This window comes from Chlorocebus sabaeus, chromosome 8 (genome assembly GCF_047675955.1).
Source record: "Chlorocebus sabaeus isolate Y175 chromosome 8, mChlSab1.0.hap1, whole genome shotgun sequence".
Taxonomy (NCBI): Eukaryota; Metazoa; Chordata; class Mammalia; order Primates; family Cercopithecidae; genus Chlorocebus; species Chlorocebus sabaeus.
Genome location: NC_132911.1, coordinates 7,646,613 through 7,663,096, shown reverse-complemented (window position 1 = coordinate 7,663,096; position 16,484 = coordinate 7,646,613). Strand labels below are relative to the sequence as shown.

The window sequence follows — 16,484 nt, the reverse complement described above, 5'->3', positions numbered from 1 at the left end:
AACCCACAGACTTTAGGCACCCACTCTTTACAGAAGGTTTGGTGGAATAAGAGTTGGTTTCTGCAAGGTTGCCTTCTAGTGGCCAGTAAGGGTAACCTGGAGCTCCACCTGCCGCTACTGTCTTCTGAGCTCCAGGTCTCTTCCCCAGGGCTCCAAGTCAAATCTCTGAATGACCGATTTTCCGTTATTTAACATTCCAAAAGAACAACTAGCTGAATACATTTTTCCTAATGACCTATTGTCCCGCAACTTTAAATTGTGCCTAAGACAAGTCACCAGATTATTTTAACCTCCAGAGCAAAGAAGGACCAGGGTGAAACAGGGCTGCGGGAGGGAGAGAGATGGGAAAGGAGTAGGATCAGTCCCTGGGATGAAGGTGGAATGGGAGGGGCAGGGGCAGGCACCAGAGCAACATCAGAGGTGGGAATAGCATAGCATAAGGCCCAGGCAGGCATGAACCTGCAAAAATGCAGATTGCAAACTTCATTTCAGGACAACCTCACACACCTATCTATAAAACTGGGCATTTTTATTTATTTACTTTTTTAAGATGGAGTCTCACTCTGTCACTGGAGTGCAGTGGCACGATCTCAGCTCACTGCAACCTCTCAGCTCACTGCAACTTCCGCCTTCCAGGTTCAAGCAATTCTCCTGTTTCAGCCTCCCGAGTAGCTGGGATTACAGGCGTGCGCCACTGTGCCTGGCTAATTTTTGTGATTTTAGTAGAGACGGGATTTCACCATGTTGGCCAGGATGGTCTTGAACCCCTGAACTCAAGTGATCTGCCCACCTCGGCCTCCCAAAGGGCTGGGATTACAGGCATGAGTCACAGCGCCTAGTCAACATTGGGCATTTTTGATGCACCTGGATTTGAAATATGAAACAGATATCTGTGACAAATCACAGAAGCAAAGCTGATATGGTGAAGACACAGAGAAGCTGAGGACTTTGAAAATTCTTCTGTTCAGCACACCCGTCATTTGATTAGTCCACTTTTAGCAAATTCACCATTTGGCAGAAGATATGCTTTCCGTGGGGAGGTTGCAGTGAACTGGCTGCTTTCTGTCATTTCCGCATTCAGATACACTTACATTTTGTAAAATATATTTGTAAGAATATCTTCCTCCAGTTTTGAATTGGCTTTCATTTCCATTATAGTGTCTTTGGCATAAAAAGGAAATTCTTGATTTTAACGGAGTAAAACAGATCAGACTTTTTCCCATCAGTTCATCGTTTTCGTGACTTCAGAAAAATTCTTTCCTCAGACAGATGGGGTGGCTCATGTCTGTAATCCCAGCACTTTGGGAGGCCAGGGCAGGTGGATCACCTGAGGTCATGAATTCAAGGCCAATCTGACCAATATGGTAAAACACCATCTCTACTAAAAATATAAAATTAGCCGGGCGTGGTGGCTCATGCCTGTAATCCCAGCTACTTGGGAGGCTGAAGCAAGAGAATCGCTTGAACCTAGGAGGCAGAGGTTGCAGTGACCCAAGATTGCACCATTGCACTCCAGCCTGGGCAACAAGAGAGAAATTCCATTTAAAAAAAAAAAAAAAATTCTTTCCTACTTGAGGTAATCAAGATCACACACTACTTTACTCAAATTAACTTAAATTTCTACCTTCATAAACAAGTCCTTAATCCATTTGGACTTACATTTCTCTGTGATTTTAATTTTCCTTTTATATGTATTTGTAATTTTTCTGTTATAAAAAATGGATGTTATTGTAATTGGAAATGAAAAAATTCAAACAAATCAATTATTCCATAATACTTATACAAGTCTTCTGAATATTAGGACAAAATAATGTATTTTTGCCTCAAAGGTTTTTAGCATTATTTTTAAGGTTTTGAAAAGTAAGATAGATATTTTTTTAATTGTAGCATCAGGAAATAAGACATCACCAGCTTTCCACAAACATGTGTTAAGTGCTTAGTATATCACAGGAAGTGAACGCCAGTGGAATGTCAAGGACATGAAGAATTTAAAATATTTTTAAAAATTGCTTTCCTCAAAGAATTCACCTGCTAATGTGAGCTGTCACATTCCAAAGGTAATTACAAATTATAATATGATACAGAACATGCAAAGATAAAGACACTATCAATGTTTTCTCAAGCACGGGGAATGTAACTGTCGCACAGTAGGAAAGACCTAGATGATCAGAGAAGGCATTCTCTAGGCTGACCGGGAGTCAGGCCTGTTGGACAAGGGAAAAGCTGGAATCAGCGAACAGCCCAGGAGCAAAGGCATGAGCAAGAACGGTTGGATAGTGCCTCATTGGAAAGTGTTCGCCAGAGAGCCGATGGCTGGGTTGAGCTAAGATTAGATAACCTGTGCGGGATAACCTTGCACAATTTAACAATGTTGGGCCTTTTCCTATAGGCCAGAGCTGCTCAAATGCTTCTGCAACATGCTGCACCTGCGTGGGCAAATGAGAAGAAAGGCCCCCCGGTGCCAAAGGGGCTACCTGCTGGACATTCGAAATACCTTCAAAGCCGCATTTTATCAGGCAAAGGCATGTGCCCCTTCCATTCTATTCCATTCCATTGCATTGCAACGTAATCGTTTATGAACCCTGAAAGATAATGCTCCAGGAAGGTAGACCATGTTTGCCTGTTGCTGTTGAAGCTCCAGCAGACAGCTCCTGACCTTTGGTGAGGGCATAGCCTGAGAGATGAGGAGCCTCAGGAAGCTTTGGGCCCTTGAAGAGGTGACATGCTCAGACATGAAGTTCAGATACATTATGCTATGGCATGAATTGTGTCCCCAAGAAAAGAGACATTCAAGTCTTAACTCCAGTCCCTCAGAGTGTGACTTTATTTGGGAATAGGGTCTTTGCATAGATAATCAATTTATAATGGGATCATTGGGGGACCCTAATCCAATAGGACTGGTGTCCTTATATAAAGGAGAAATTGGACCCAGAGAGAGGGGCGTACAGAGAGAGGACGATGTGAAGACATACAGGGCCGTGTGACTGGACATGATACCTCTACAAGCCAGGGAATGCAGGGATTGCCAGCCATTCACAGAAGTTGGAAGAGGCAAGATGGGATCCTCTCCCAGCACTGTGGGATGGAGCATGGTCTGGCCAACACCGGATTTCAGACTTGTGACCTCCAGAACAGTGAGGCAACACATTTGTGTGGTTTTGAGCCACCCAGTTTCTCACATTTTGTTACAGCAGCCCGAGGACACTAATCCTAGAAGGATCCCTCTAACAGCTGGGTGGAGTAGAGATGTGAGGTCCAAAGGCAATTCTGGAGGTGGGGAGCCCATGTGGGAGCCTCTTGTACTGATCCTGGGAGAAACAATGGAAACCAGACCTAAGATACTAAGAACAGAGAGGAGAAAGATTCGAGAAACATTTAGGAGGTAAAAACAGGCAAGGTAAACTTGGCATGGGTGAGTCATGTGAGGCCAAAGACAAAGACGGCCTCGAAGATCTCCTCCTGCAGTCTGGAAGTCCCATAGGACCAAGAGCAGTTTTCAAGGTGGCAGGAAAAGGTGAAGCCTGTAATATAGATCTGAAGCCCCTGTAGCTCTTGGAGATTCCCGCACATTCAAAATCCCAGGTGTCTGTACTGATCGCCTTTTGCTGCAAGAACAAACATCCCCAAATCTCAGATTCTGGAAACCACAGACATTCATGTTGCCATTCACAGTTGGCTCTATGGCCTCTGCAGCCGGCTTTGGACTGGGCTCAGGCTGCTCTGTGTGTGGCCCTCTCGGGGACACATGCCCAGTGAACAGGAGCTGCCTATGACACACTCTCCCCATGGGAGCTGAGGGCTGAGGGCTGTGGGCTGAGCTGAGACACACGATGTCCTTTCTGAAATAGGTACGTAGCCACTGCTTCCTGATGGTCAACACAAGGCACACTGTCAGGCCCTGTGTCAGCGGGTCAGGGAGGACAGTTCACCTGCTGAGAGCCACTGCAAAGCCACAGCTGAGGAAAGGCATGTTGGAACAGTGGATTAGCAGTGGATCTCTTGTTGTCTGTATTCTCATGCCTTGATATCTGGGGGTTTGCCCCCTCAGAGTTAGCCAATTCTTAGAGATATTAGGCAACTCTCCCAGGAGCACCCCTTTCAGATGCTAACCAATCAATCCAGAGCCCACACCCCCAATTGCCCCCTTCAGGAGGCTCTCACGCTCAGGTCTCTATCCACCAGCCCTTATCTCCCCAGGGCCAGGTACCAGATGACTAGGGACAGCCTCTGTGCCCCAGAGCTGCTGAAATTATTTACACTAGCAAATCCCAAACCTGCTTGCCCTGTCTTCTCATTTCTTCCCGTGGAAATCACAAGAAAGGGTTTCACCCAGAGTTCCTTCTCTCTCCATCTAGTTCCTAACCCCAGGCTTCCCCGTGTGGCCCCCATGTTCTGTGTGCCCCTCCCGGTATCTGTGAATCTAAAAAACTCCCTTTTCAATGGCACCATGTCCTGATCCGTTGGCCTTACTGTGTCTCTGATGCTGTATTTTAAAGCCGGCAAAAATCTCATTCTATCACAGCAGTCACAGCATCCTAAAATCTCATATCCCCCGACACACCAAAAACTCAAATCTAGGGGATGACAGAAGCCTCACTGAACCCAGGTGCCACATCTGCAGAATGGAGAATTCAGCAGAAATATCTAGGACCTGTGAAAGGAAAATAAATCTTGGGGTCCCCCACCAAATCACTCAGCTAAAGGAAAAGTTCCTGCTGGGAACTGCTTAGGGCCACCTGTCTCCCTTTCTTTTCAAAGTCACCCCTCTGCTCACTGAGATAAATACATATCTGATTGCCTCCTTTGGAGAGGCTCATCAGAAACTCAAAAGAACACAACCATTTGCCTTCTTGGAAGCCTTTCCTATGACTTGGAAGCCCCTCCTTGCTTTGAGTCTTCTCGCCTTTGCTTCAAGTTGTTCTGCCTTTCCAGACCAAACCAATGTTCATCTTGCACATGTTGATTGATGTCTTTTGTCTCCCTAAAATGTATAAAACCAAACTGTGCTCTGACCACCTTGGGCACATGTTCTCAGGACCTCCTGAGGCAGTTTGACAGGTGCACAACCTCAACTTTGACAAAATAAACTTTCTAAATTAACCTGTCGCAGATTTTTGGGGTTCACAGGCCAGATGGAGTACTCCAAACTCACTGCTCTTTCTAGACCAAGGAGCATAAGGAAGACATTTAAGACTAAGCAGGGAATTGATGGATTCCCCATGGTCAAGTCCAGAAAGCTTTGTCTGAAGGTTGTAGAAAGCCTATGGAGGTGCTTGGACCGTGGCTTCCCAGGCAGGCAGGCATTGCAAACTCCATCCTGCTCCACTGTTTTCAGTGGGTGTTGCAATTTGACTTGTTTGTTCTTGAAACAAGATAGTGAAAGAACTAGGTGGAGAAGATTTAACTTGTGGTCTCCCCTTGGGGAAAGTTTCCTGGAACAAGACATGAAGGGCTGGGGCTGTTTTGAAGGCAGTGGTTCTCCTCCAGTGCAGAAGCCAGCTTCTCTGGCTCCCTGAGATGGGATCCAGTTCAGAGATCAGCTAAACCGTGAGAAATGCAGCAGAGCAGAATGCAGGCAGTTAGAAACACGTCTGTCTCCCTTCGACCGGCTGCGTGGAAAGACTTAGCAGCCGATCAGAGGGAGAAGCCATGTGAGAAGGTTGTAGGAGAAGAGCACAAAGTCACCGTGGTTTACAGCCTCAGGAAACACCCATGATTTGAGAAGCCTGCGCCCTACTGTCAATGCAGGCAGAAGCTGCGGTCCTGCCCTGGGATGGATGAGTGATTTTCCCTGCAGGCAGCTCAGTCCCACCACAAATATTTGAGGACTCTGGGAAGAACACAAAGAAACATGCCAAGAGACTAATATTTAACAACTATAAATCAAACTATCACATTGTTGACTAAAACATGTTCTATCCTCCCAAGGTAACCTGGACTTCCAGGAAAAATGTAGGATCCTTGGACTCCCGCAAGTCACACACCAGAATCTGACTGCACGAAGAGAGCAGGGCCTTGGCCTGCAGCCCCTCCCCTTTATCTCCCTACAGCCAAGACTATCCGCCGCCTCCAGGGTCTCATGCACTCCCACACAGGACATCTTGGCTTGCATCTCTAAGCTGTGTCACCATCTCACAGCAGCCACCACTCGGGCCTATGACGCTCCCTGGGAGCATAGTCTCACCTCGGGGTTCCAACCCAAGGAAGAAACTTCCAAAGTTCCTAGATGAAGGCTGGGGGCAAGTAATTCTTAGGTCATAAGAACCCAGAGAATGATTAATGAGAAGGGACATAGATCTGGCCAGAGAGAAGAACTCTTAGCCCCAGGCCCGAGCAGAACCCCTCTTGCCTGGGTCTCCAGCTGGTGCAGAGATGAGAAAGCCCAAAGAAGTTTCCACTTGGCCCCAAAGGTTGGATTCAGAAAGCTTCCCAGGTTAATAGAAGGAGTCACAGGCTAACCCTGATTCACTCAGGTGAAAACAGTTTCCTGCAGGAGACAGAGATGCCCTCTGCAGATACCCTCCTAATAGTAAATGGGAAAATAGACACTCAGACCATGTGTATGTGTGTGTGCGTGTGTGGGCATGGGTGTTTGCAGGTGTGCATGTGTGTGCATGTGACTGTGTGAGTGTATGGGGGTGTGCGTGCATGCATGCTTGAGTGTGTGGTGTGCATGTGTATCTGCATGTATGTGAGTGTATAAGTGTGAATGTGTGTGTGTAGGTTTATGCAGGTGTGCATGTATCGACATGTGTGCATGTGCAAGTGTGTGTGTGAGTGTGTGCAAGTGTGCATGTGTATGCATCTGCATTTGAGGGTACGAGCGTGCATGTAGGTGTGTGCAGGTGTTCATGTGTGTATATGTGCAGGTGCACATGTGTGGGTGTGAGTGTATGGGGTGTGTGTGCATGTAGGTGTGTGCAGGTGTTCATGTGTGTATATGTGCAGGGGCACATGTGCAGGAGTGAGTGTATAGGGTGCATACGGATGTAGGTGTGTGCAGGTGTGCATGTGCAGGTGTGTATGGGGTGTGTGTGCATGTAGGTGTGTGCCGGCATGCATGCATGTTCATGTGTGCATGTTCCAGTGTGACTGGGTATGCATGTGTGTGCGTGTGCACGTGTGATTGCACACATACATGTGCAGCTATGGGTGTGTGCATCTGCATATGTATGGTGGGAAGCAGGTTCTGGTGTGTGGGATTTCCTCCTGCAGTGACCTGCCCTGGGCCCCTGGTCTCCCCTTGCTGAGTTGTCTGTCACCAGCTGTCCTAGAATCTGGCTTTGAGACACAGGTGGACACCTGGTGCTGACTTCTGCAGTGAGAAATCAGCTCATTTCTCACTGCAGAAGTCAGCACCAAGCAGGATGGTTCTGTGCTGGGCCATCACAGAGGTCACCTTCAAATTCTTAAAACGAGAAGTTGACAGACATTTCCATCCCTTTTCTGGCCCTGGCTGTCTGTGTTCCCTGAGGCCCATTGAACTCTGTGGTCAGGTATGTGGGCCAAGCGTGCAGCCTTGGAGCTAAATTTGAGGCCGTTCCCACCTAAAGGTGTGGCTGGCCAGCAGAAGGGTAGGAACGGAGCCGCTCAATTGGAAAGCACTCACTGCGCAGATAAGAATCATTCTCTAAAATTAAGTCTCATAACAGGCAACATTTGCAGATCTGTTGTGTAAGCAGCCAGAAGCAGTGTAAACAGAGGCTCTTCCAGCCAGCCTCATGGTCTCAGCGGGGCACATACCTTTTCCTTCTGTTCCCCATCTGGAGTCTCTGTTCTCGGCTCCTGGCCTTGTGCATTCTTGTTGGTCAGGTTGCTCCAGGTAAGACCCGAAGCTGGGCAGCGAAGTCGAGCAGCGTGGGGGCTGCAGGGTCTCAGGCCCAGAGAATGGGGGTTAAGCTGTGTTTTGACAACAGCTCAGGGTCTAGAAATAAGTCATAAATCTGAGCATCAGAGAGAGGATCAAAATAATACGGACTCAGGGGAAATGCTTATCTTTCTTTTTTTTTTTTTTAACTTACTGAGACATCCTCCAGTATCTCTGCAGACTGAGGGTTGTTTCCCTGGAACAAGCACCGAGTTCCCAGGGAGACAGTGAAAGGAATGAGCCAGGCTTTTAGGACAGCAGATATGGTTAGCCCTAGAAACAGGCCTTGTAGATAACTGCCTCATAGGAGGCACCTGCCCCCAGGGCTCATTTCCCACCTGATTCATTTCTCAGCCTGGGAGAAAGTGTGGGATACAGAAGAGAGCTCAGCCTGGGAGCCAAAGGACAGTGTGTAGCTCCCAGCTCTGACACTCACTCGCAGTGGGCCTTCCTGCGAGTCACTGGGTTGTCCTCAAACTCAACTCTGTCTCTGTAAAACAGGAATAAAAAACCCCCGCGTGGCACAGAGGGTTTCACGATGACACCTGAGGCTAAGCTCAGGCAGAGCCTCGTAAAGCATCACAGACAGTGGAGGTACTGGCAGTGTTTCTGTTGCTGTTGCTTTCCGACTTCCGTTTTCTGTATTCTCTGCCTCCTCTCCCGCCGAGCCGGCCCACCATGCCGGCCTCCTGAGCCCTGGAGGTAGCTCAGTGGCCTATGGGGTCCCAGTGCCCGAGTCCTGTCCACTCTTTCTGCCCAGTGCCTCCTGCTCTTCTATGCCTAGGGCAAGTAGGGACTGTGCTCTGGCTTTTTACACACATACGAGGTGGCAGAGATTCCTGTTATGGAATCTCCACCCCACTCTGTCTCTTTAGCGGGGACCAGAAGCTGGGGTGCAAGACGGAGCTAAGAGTCAGCATTTGGGGCAGATACTATGGAATCTAGCGTTTTTAGAGTAGAGGCTGTCCTGCAAGCCAAGAACCACTGACAGCGTGGCACAGATTGACACAGACCACAGCGCAGGATTCACAGGGAGCACCACCCTCAGCTGAGGAGCTGAAATAGACTTCCCTCTCCACAGGCAATGGCCAATGCCTTCCGAAACCCCTGAGTGCTTCCAGAATGGCGGTCAATGTATATTTTCTTGCACAATAGGGCAAATCCCTGTTGGTTCCTGTTACAGTGGAAGAAAAATGCAAGCCAGGGCCTGTGACGGGCTGAAGATCACCCGAGCACAGGGAGCCTGGAGAATGAAATAGAACGCTCACTTTAGCTCTAAAGATGCTACTGTGTTACCTCTTGCAAATAAATAAATGAGCAGGTGCTGGATTTAGGAATGGCGATTACGACGCAGAAGAGTATTTGGGAGAGACACATGTCTAGACGCAGAGAAGGAAGGAATACTGTGTGTGCATGAGGAGTAACCTCAGGTTACTTCTCTGAGCCCTGGAGGCTGGAAGTCTGACATCCGGTTATCGGCAGGGTTGATTTGGTTCCTAGATGGCCGTCTTCTTCCTGCATCTTTGTGTGTTCATCCCTTTGTGCATGTGTGTGTCAAAATCTAAATTTCCTTTTCTTATAAGGACACCAGTCCTACTGAAGCGGGGCCACATTAACGACCTCATTTTAACTTAATTACCTATGCACAGACCCTACTTCCAAATACGGTTACATTCTGAGGCACCGGGAGTTAGGACTTCCACTTAGGAATTCGGGTGCACACGATTCAGCCCTTCCCACCAGGCTTATCCCTGCAGCTGCAGTTAGCTTCCGGGTCCATCGTGGGCTGGCTGCTACCAAGGCAATGCGAATTGTAGAGCCGTGTGCAAGGTGTCCTGAGGCCTACGTTCATAACTGGCCCCTTCTGCTGCTTTTATTGGTCAAAGCAAGTCAAAAGGCCAATTAGATTCCTGAGCTGGGGAAACAGACACTACTAGCGGATGGGAAGAGCTGCAGAGTCAGATCACAAAGGGTCTGATTCAGAGGGGGATTCAGGGCCACAGTGGTGGCCCGCCTCGCTATCAACCACAAAGAGTATCCAGGTTCCTTCTGCCTTACGTGCTTTGGGTGTGTGTGAGGGGCTTAACGTAGCTCAGTGTGCCTTGGAAGACCCCGAACACTGTCTTTTAGGCAGAAGATTCTCTGACAAAAATCCATACGGATTAAAGATGTGCTTCAGAGCCCGATCCCAAGAGTTTGATCAAGCACAGCCCAGGAGCTCTGATGCCAGGGAAGTATTAGTTTTAAAATGTCATGCATGACTAGTCGTTGAGGGGAAAATAAGAATTTCTAGACTTCTTTATACTTTTCCACTTATATTGCATTGATTATTGGTTACAGAGAGGGATGGGGACCGAAAATATTTTCTGTTTCAAAGGCACCTAATGGTTTTCATCTCGACTTTGCCCATTCCTAGTGACCTGAAAGTCACTTGAGGTGATTGTGTATCTAGGGGCAGTAGTAGGACTGAAGGAGGGGTGAGAGAGTGCACTAACTCCCCAAAACCCTCCTCCCTACAGCTACCCAAATAACATGCAAATATTGATAAAAAACAAAGAACTTGCAAAACAAATGTAACTTCAAAGTCATTCCCCAAACCCTCTTCCAGCTTTATGTAAATCCTTCCTGCATAGCCCCTGCCTTTGCCCACACAGTCCCCAAGCAGAACAGTGCCTCAGAGCCCCAACCAAATGTTCCTGCTCCATCTCCCCCAGCCCTCGCCCTCCTCGCATGCTCTCCCACACACACCTGCCTTACCCCTGCTGACCAGGAAGGGCCTTGCCCCTTCTTCACCTGGCTTACAGGAGCCCCTTTTTCATAATGGTGGAACTTCATCCCTTTTTTCTCTGTGCTCCCAGAATATGCATTGAACCAACGCTGTTCAATCCTAAAGAGTGCAGGTGAGGAGAGGGAAAGAAGGGTCTTCATGGCTACTGCCCACGGGGGGGATGCTGTCTGCCAATAACCATCACTCTAGTCCCCAGATCATTTACGCCTTCAGCCCATTGGTGTGTACTGAGTGCTCCCTCTGTGCCAGGACCCGGGAGACAGGGGTGAACAAGTCAGATGAAGTCCCACTCCCAGAGATGGTCAATGAGAAAATACACACATGAGCTGATGTAAGTGCAGGAAGAAAAAGAGAGCAGGATGAGGGGGCGCAAGCGTCCAGGAAGAGGCCTGCGAGAGCCACCCACCTCTGCCCCACAGCCCCTCACAATCACAGTGTCCCCACCTCAATTCCAGCTGCCCTCACCCCACCCCATATACGCAACACACAGGCCCTGGGGAAGGCAGCCCCAGGGACACTGGGCCGGAACATCACAGCAGACAGAAGAGGGATGGCCGCTCTGGGCTTCTCCCTTATTGCTACTGCACTCACGGAAGGCCTGTTTCCTTCTTTGTGCCTGGTGTCTGCCTTGCCCCAAGAGGAGAAAGAGAAAGGAAACAAAAATGGGCCTGCCACACTGCTGAGAGCAGCTCTTCTCATGTCCAGATACTCTCCTTTCACTCCACACACTGAAGTGTGCCTCTGGAAACACCGCAGCTTGCAGGAGATCCCACTGGACTGGGGTCAGACATATCTTGGCTCTGTGCCTGGCTCTGCATCCAGCTCTGCCTCTACCAGCCGAGAAACTAAACTCTTGGACCTCAGTGAGCAAATACCCGCCCTGCCCACCCCACGGGCTTGTGTGCAATAACTATGGAGAAAGTATTCCCAAAGCATTCAGAAGCTAGCTGAGATTTTCAAGTACTAAGGATTATTTTAATAACCTTAAAATATATTTCTTTTCACCTTAAGTCATCTTCAAACCAATGACGTGGTTTGAAGACACAGGTTTCCCATTTCCTCTGTCCCAGAGTCAGAGAGCTCTGTTTAAACCTGCTCTGAGGGTTTGCAACGGTGGGTGCAACAGCGCGACCTACTGGCTGTTTGCCCTGGGACAAGACCAGACTGAGTTGCAGCGCTTCCTGGCTGCTTTCTTTCATTAATTCACTTACTTGTTTATTCACTTATTTATTCATACACCCAACATGCACTAAGAAGGCATTATATGCTGGGCACACTCTCATGATCTGCTATCTATGCAGGTGCAAACAAGCCATGGCCCTGGCATTACAGGGTCTGGATGGGCTTAAGGGAGGATTTGTTTGCATGGCTTGGAGGAGGGGGTGAGAAGAGCCCTGGCAACCATGGCTTTCTCCTACACACTGGAAGAGGGATGCTAAAGAAGTTAGGTGGCCCGACTGGCTCGTGGATCATCCCAGGGTTAGCAACAACAGAAGACACCAGTATCTTCCACATCAACTCCTTCAAGTATTGCTACAAATATAGAGAGCCAAAACATTCCTTTTACTCTCATTTCTAATAACATACCCCTGGAAATTTATCTAAAAGTAAACATTCCAGCAGAGGACAGTGGAGGAACTATGTTCCACAAATGGTTATTGCAGTGGTATCAATGCTACAAAAATAGGTAAACAAATAAAATCTTCAGCTATGTAGGATTTGCTAACAATAATAAGTACTATACAAATATTTGAATGTATTCCTGATACATTAGGTGTAAAATGCAGAATATTAACTTCAAGGCTTATTCTTATTTCATTAATGTAAGAGAAAAGATAGACAAAGACTAGAAAATGTATGCCCAACATTAAAATAATAATTCCCTTAATTATGAAGGCACTGTGTCTGATTTTTAATCAGACTGTACCACACTTAACCTGAACTGCTCTAATCACACCAGCAGTGCCAGAGGTCCCTGGAGCCTGGGACCTTATGTTTCTACTGAGGCTGGGCATTACCTAATTTGTAATTTTTGCCAATTGAAAGAAGTAATGTGATGTCAGGCCAGAAGTGTGGCTCACATCTGTAATCCCAGCACTTTGGGAGACAGAGGCAGGCAGATCACTTGAGGTCAGGAGTTCAAGACCAGCCTGGCCAACATGGGGAAACCCTGTCTCTACTAAAAATAAAAAAATTACCCAGGCACAGTGGCAGATGCCTGTAATCCCAGCTACTCATAAGACTGAGGCAGGAGAATCGCTTGAACCCGGGAGGTGGAGGTTGCAGTGAGCTGAGATCACACCATTGCACTCCAGCCTAAATGGCAGGGCAAGAACTTGTCTAGTAAATAAATGAATAGATAAGTAAACAAAGTGATGTCATTCACTTTGCAGTTTTTAAAATATTGATAGGTTTAAGCATCACTTAAATTATCTTCAGTTTAGGATCATTTTCTTGAGTAAATTGGGCCTTTTCAGGTTTTTGTCTTCTACAAATTGCCCTTTCCCCTTGTTTACTGAGATTGCTGCCTCCTCGTTTTTGTTGAAATATAGGAGTTACTTGCATATTTCATATAGTAAATGACTTGTCAGTTTGAGACATTGCAAAACACTTCTCCCACTGCATCTAACTTCTGTCCGTTAATGTCCACAAGCTCCTTCATTAGACAGAAGGCTTCAGTTGTTACACACACAAAAAAATGCAATCTATTTTTCCCTTGTGGTTTGTGTTTTGAGGTGCTTAAGACATCCTTCTCCATTACTAAATTATAAAAATATTCTGCTTTTTTTTTATACTTCTTTCTGTTAAGGTCTTATCTTTCATATTTAGGTCTTTACTCCACTTGGCGTCCACCTGTGGGCATGTACTAGGTAGAGATCTAGTTTTACTGTTTGGGATCTAATGAGCTCATTTTATCCCACAATTACTAAACAATTTGTCTTTCTCCATTGATTTGTGGTGCCACTATTGGTCATATATTTTAAGTTCTACATATTTGTAGGTCAGCTTCTGAGCTCTCCACTGTGTTCCATAGATTTTTTTTGTCTGTTCTGTGCCAAGACCATAATGTTCTACAAATGGGACTTTTTCTTGATCTATCTTAATATTTAGAAGGGTAGAAATCCCTCTTTATCCTTCTTTTCAAAGTTGGCTAATTTGTGGACCTCCTGTCTTCATCCACATTTTAGAGTAAGTCTATCAAGTTTCATAAAGACCATGTTGGAATTTTTAATAAGATTGCATTGAATGTATAGATTAATCAGGGAAGAATTGACAACTTTATTAAGTTGTTTGAATCAAAAACAAGGAATATATCTACTCAGATCATTTCTTACGTTCTTTGAGTTTTATAGTGTGCTCCAGACAAATTTTATGTATGTTTTAATTCCTCAGCACTTTATAGACATTGTATCTATTACAACTATCTTAATTTTTCTAGTTTTGTATAGTAGGTGTACAGAGAAATGCTACTGGTTTGTGTAAGTTATATTAGAAGGCCTTTTGAACTATTTCTTTTTTTTCTTGGGATGGAGTCTCGATCTGTTGCCCAGGCTGGAGTGCAGTGGTGTGATCTCGGCTCACTGCAAGCTCTGCCTCCCAGGTTCATGCCATTCTCCTGCCTCAGCCTCCCAGGTAGCTGGGACTACAGGCGCCTGCCACCATGCCCAGCTAATTTTTTATATTTTTTTAGTAGAGATGGGGTTTCACCGTGACAGCCAGGATGGTCTCGATCTCCTGACCTCATGATCCGCCCACCTTGGCCTCCCAAAGTGCTGGGATTACAGGCGTGAGCCACTGCACCCGGCTGCCTTTTGAACTATTTTATCAGCCTGACAAGGTTGATTGTTCCAGGTAGACAAGCATATAATCATCTGCAGAGGATGAGTGTCTTACTCATCCCTTCTGCTAGTTACATGATCTTATTTCCTTCAGTTTCCTTATACATTAGGTATACCCTCCAACACAATATTAAACAGTAGTTGTAATGCTGAGCATGCTTGTCTTCTTATCTGTGAGCCACTGTGCCCAACCAAGAAAAATCATTTGATTATTTCAATCCTAGCACTTGGGGAGGCCGAGCCAGGCAGATCACTTGAGCTCAGGAGTTTGAGGCCAGCCTGGCCAACATGGCTAAACCCCATCTCTACTAAAATACAAAAATGAGCTGAGTGTGGTAGCACACGCCTGCAATTCCAGCTACTTGGGAGGCTGAGACACGAGAATAGTGCTTGAACCCAGGAAGTAGAGGTTGCAGTGAGCCGAGATTGTGCCTCTTCAATCCAGCCTCATGACAGAGTGGGTCTGCCTCAAGAAAAAAAAAAAAAAAGAATTTTCTTGTTCAAAATGATAATGGAGTGACATCAAAGGATTTGTGGGTTGTGAAAATTCATAGTAAAACCCACCATATCATAATATTTTAATATATTTTGAATTTATAATTTTACCTAGGATTTTTGCATCTGTGCTCGTCATTAAAATAATTTTCTTTCTACATATATCTTTACAAGCAAAACTACAGCAGTCTTTTAAAATAAGCTGGGTAAAGTTTGGTTTTTATTTCCTGGAGCAAATTATATTAGGTAGCAGTTAGTTGTTTAATTGTTTCTTGAAACTTTGGCAGAATTAATCTAAAACTACCTAGACCTGAACAGTCTTTGACTGCCAGTTTAATTTCTCTAACAGTCACTGGACTATTCAAGTTCTCTTTCTTTTTTCTTTTTTTCTTTTTTGAGATGGAGTCTCCCTCTGTCACCCAGGCTGGAGTGCAATGGCACCATCTTGGCTCAATGCAACCTGCACCTCCTGGGTTCAAGCGATTCTCCTGCCTCAGCCTCCAGAGTAGCTGGGATTACAGGTGTTCACCACCATGCCCAGCTCATTTTTGTATTTTTAGTAGAGATGGGGTTTCGCCATGTTGGCCAGGCTGGTCTCAAACTCCTGACCTCAGGTGATCCGCCTGCCTTGGCCTCTCAAAGTGCTGGGATTACAGGCGTGAGCCACCATGCCTGGCCAAGTTCTCTTTCTTCTTATGCTAATTTGAGCATGCTTTCACAATGGGATGTGCCTGCTCCCCTTTCACCTTCCCTTATAAGCCTAAGCTCCTGAGGCCTCCCTAGAAGCTAAGCAGATGCCAGTACATGCTTCCTGTAAATGCTGAAGAACTGTGAGCCAATTAAGCTTCTTTTCTTATAAATTACCCAGTCTCAGGTATTTCTTTATAGTCATACAAGAACAGCCTATTACAATACATAGGTATATACATGAATAGCAAAGAATGTCTCCTTGATCAGACACTGGACAGCCTCCTTCGAGCTCTTTGCACCACTGGGCTCAACCTGGGCATTCCTGTCTCTGCCCCTGCAGAGTCTAGTTTTAGCAGGAATCCTGCTAAGTCAGTTTAACCCCAATTCCCCACGCCGGGTGTCTGAACACCCTCCATATCTGACCAAATTCCAACACCTGCTCCACCCCACCCCCCATCCCCCATGTGGATCACCTTGGCCGACCCTCAGCAAGAATCCTGTTAGGTCCAGGGAGCCAGAACCCCCACTTGATGTCCCCTTCTCAGTGACTTTCCATCCACCATCCCCCATCCTGCTCCTTGGTTATAAGTAAGACCTTTTCCTTATTATTTTCGGACCCCAATCTCTCTCGCCTGCTGCAAGACCTCAGTGCAGTCCCTGACATCTATGGCGATGGTTCTGAATAAAAGTCTGTCTTGCCGTTTTTAAAATGTCAGAATGTGTGTGTATATATCTCTATATCTGTAAACATATATAAATATAGATAGAGATATCTCCGAGGAGAAGGTTTTCCAATGTGCAGTTT

General features: G+C 46.4%; 1 long non-coding RNA gene across 1 annotated transcript in view; it reads right to left on the bottom strand.

The window, feature by feature from the left end:
* The window catches only part of LOC103215298 (uncharacterized), a 60,021-nt gene that overhangs the window by 42,026 nt on the left and 1,511 nt on the right, over positions 1-16,484 (bottom strand). The window contains exon 2 of the long non-coding RNA XR_490087.3: positions 7,744-7,924. This is a non-coding gene — a long non-coding RNA (uncharacterized lncRNA). The remainder of the gene's footprint in view (positions 1-7,743; positions 7,925-16,484) is intronic.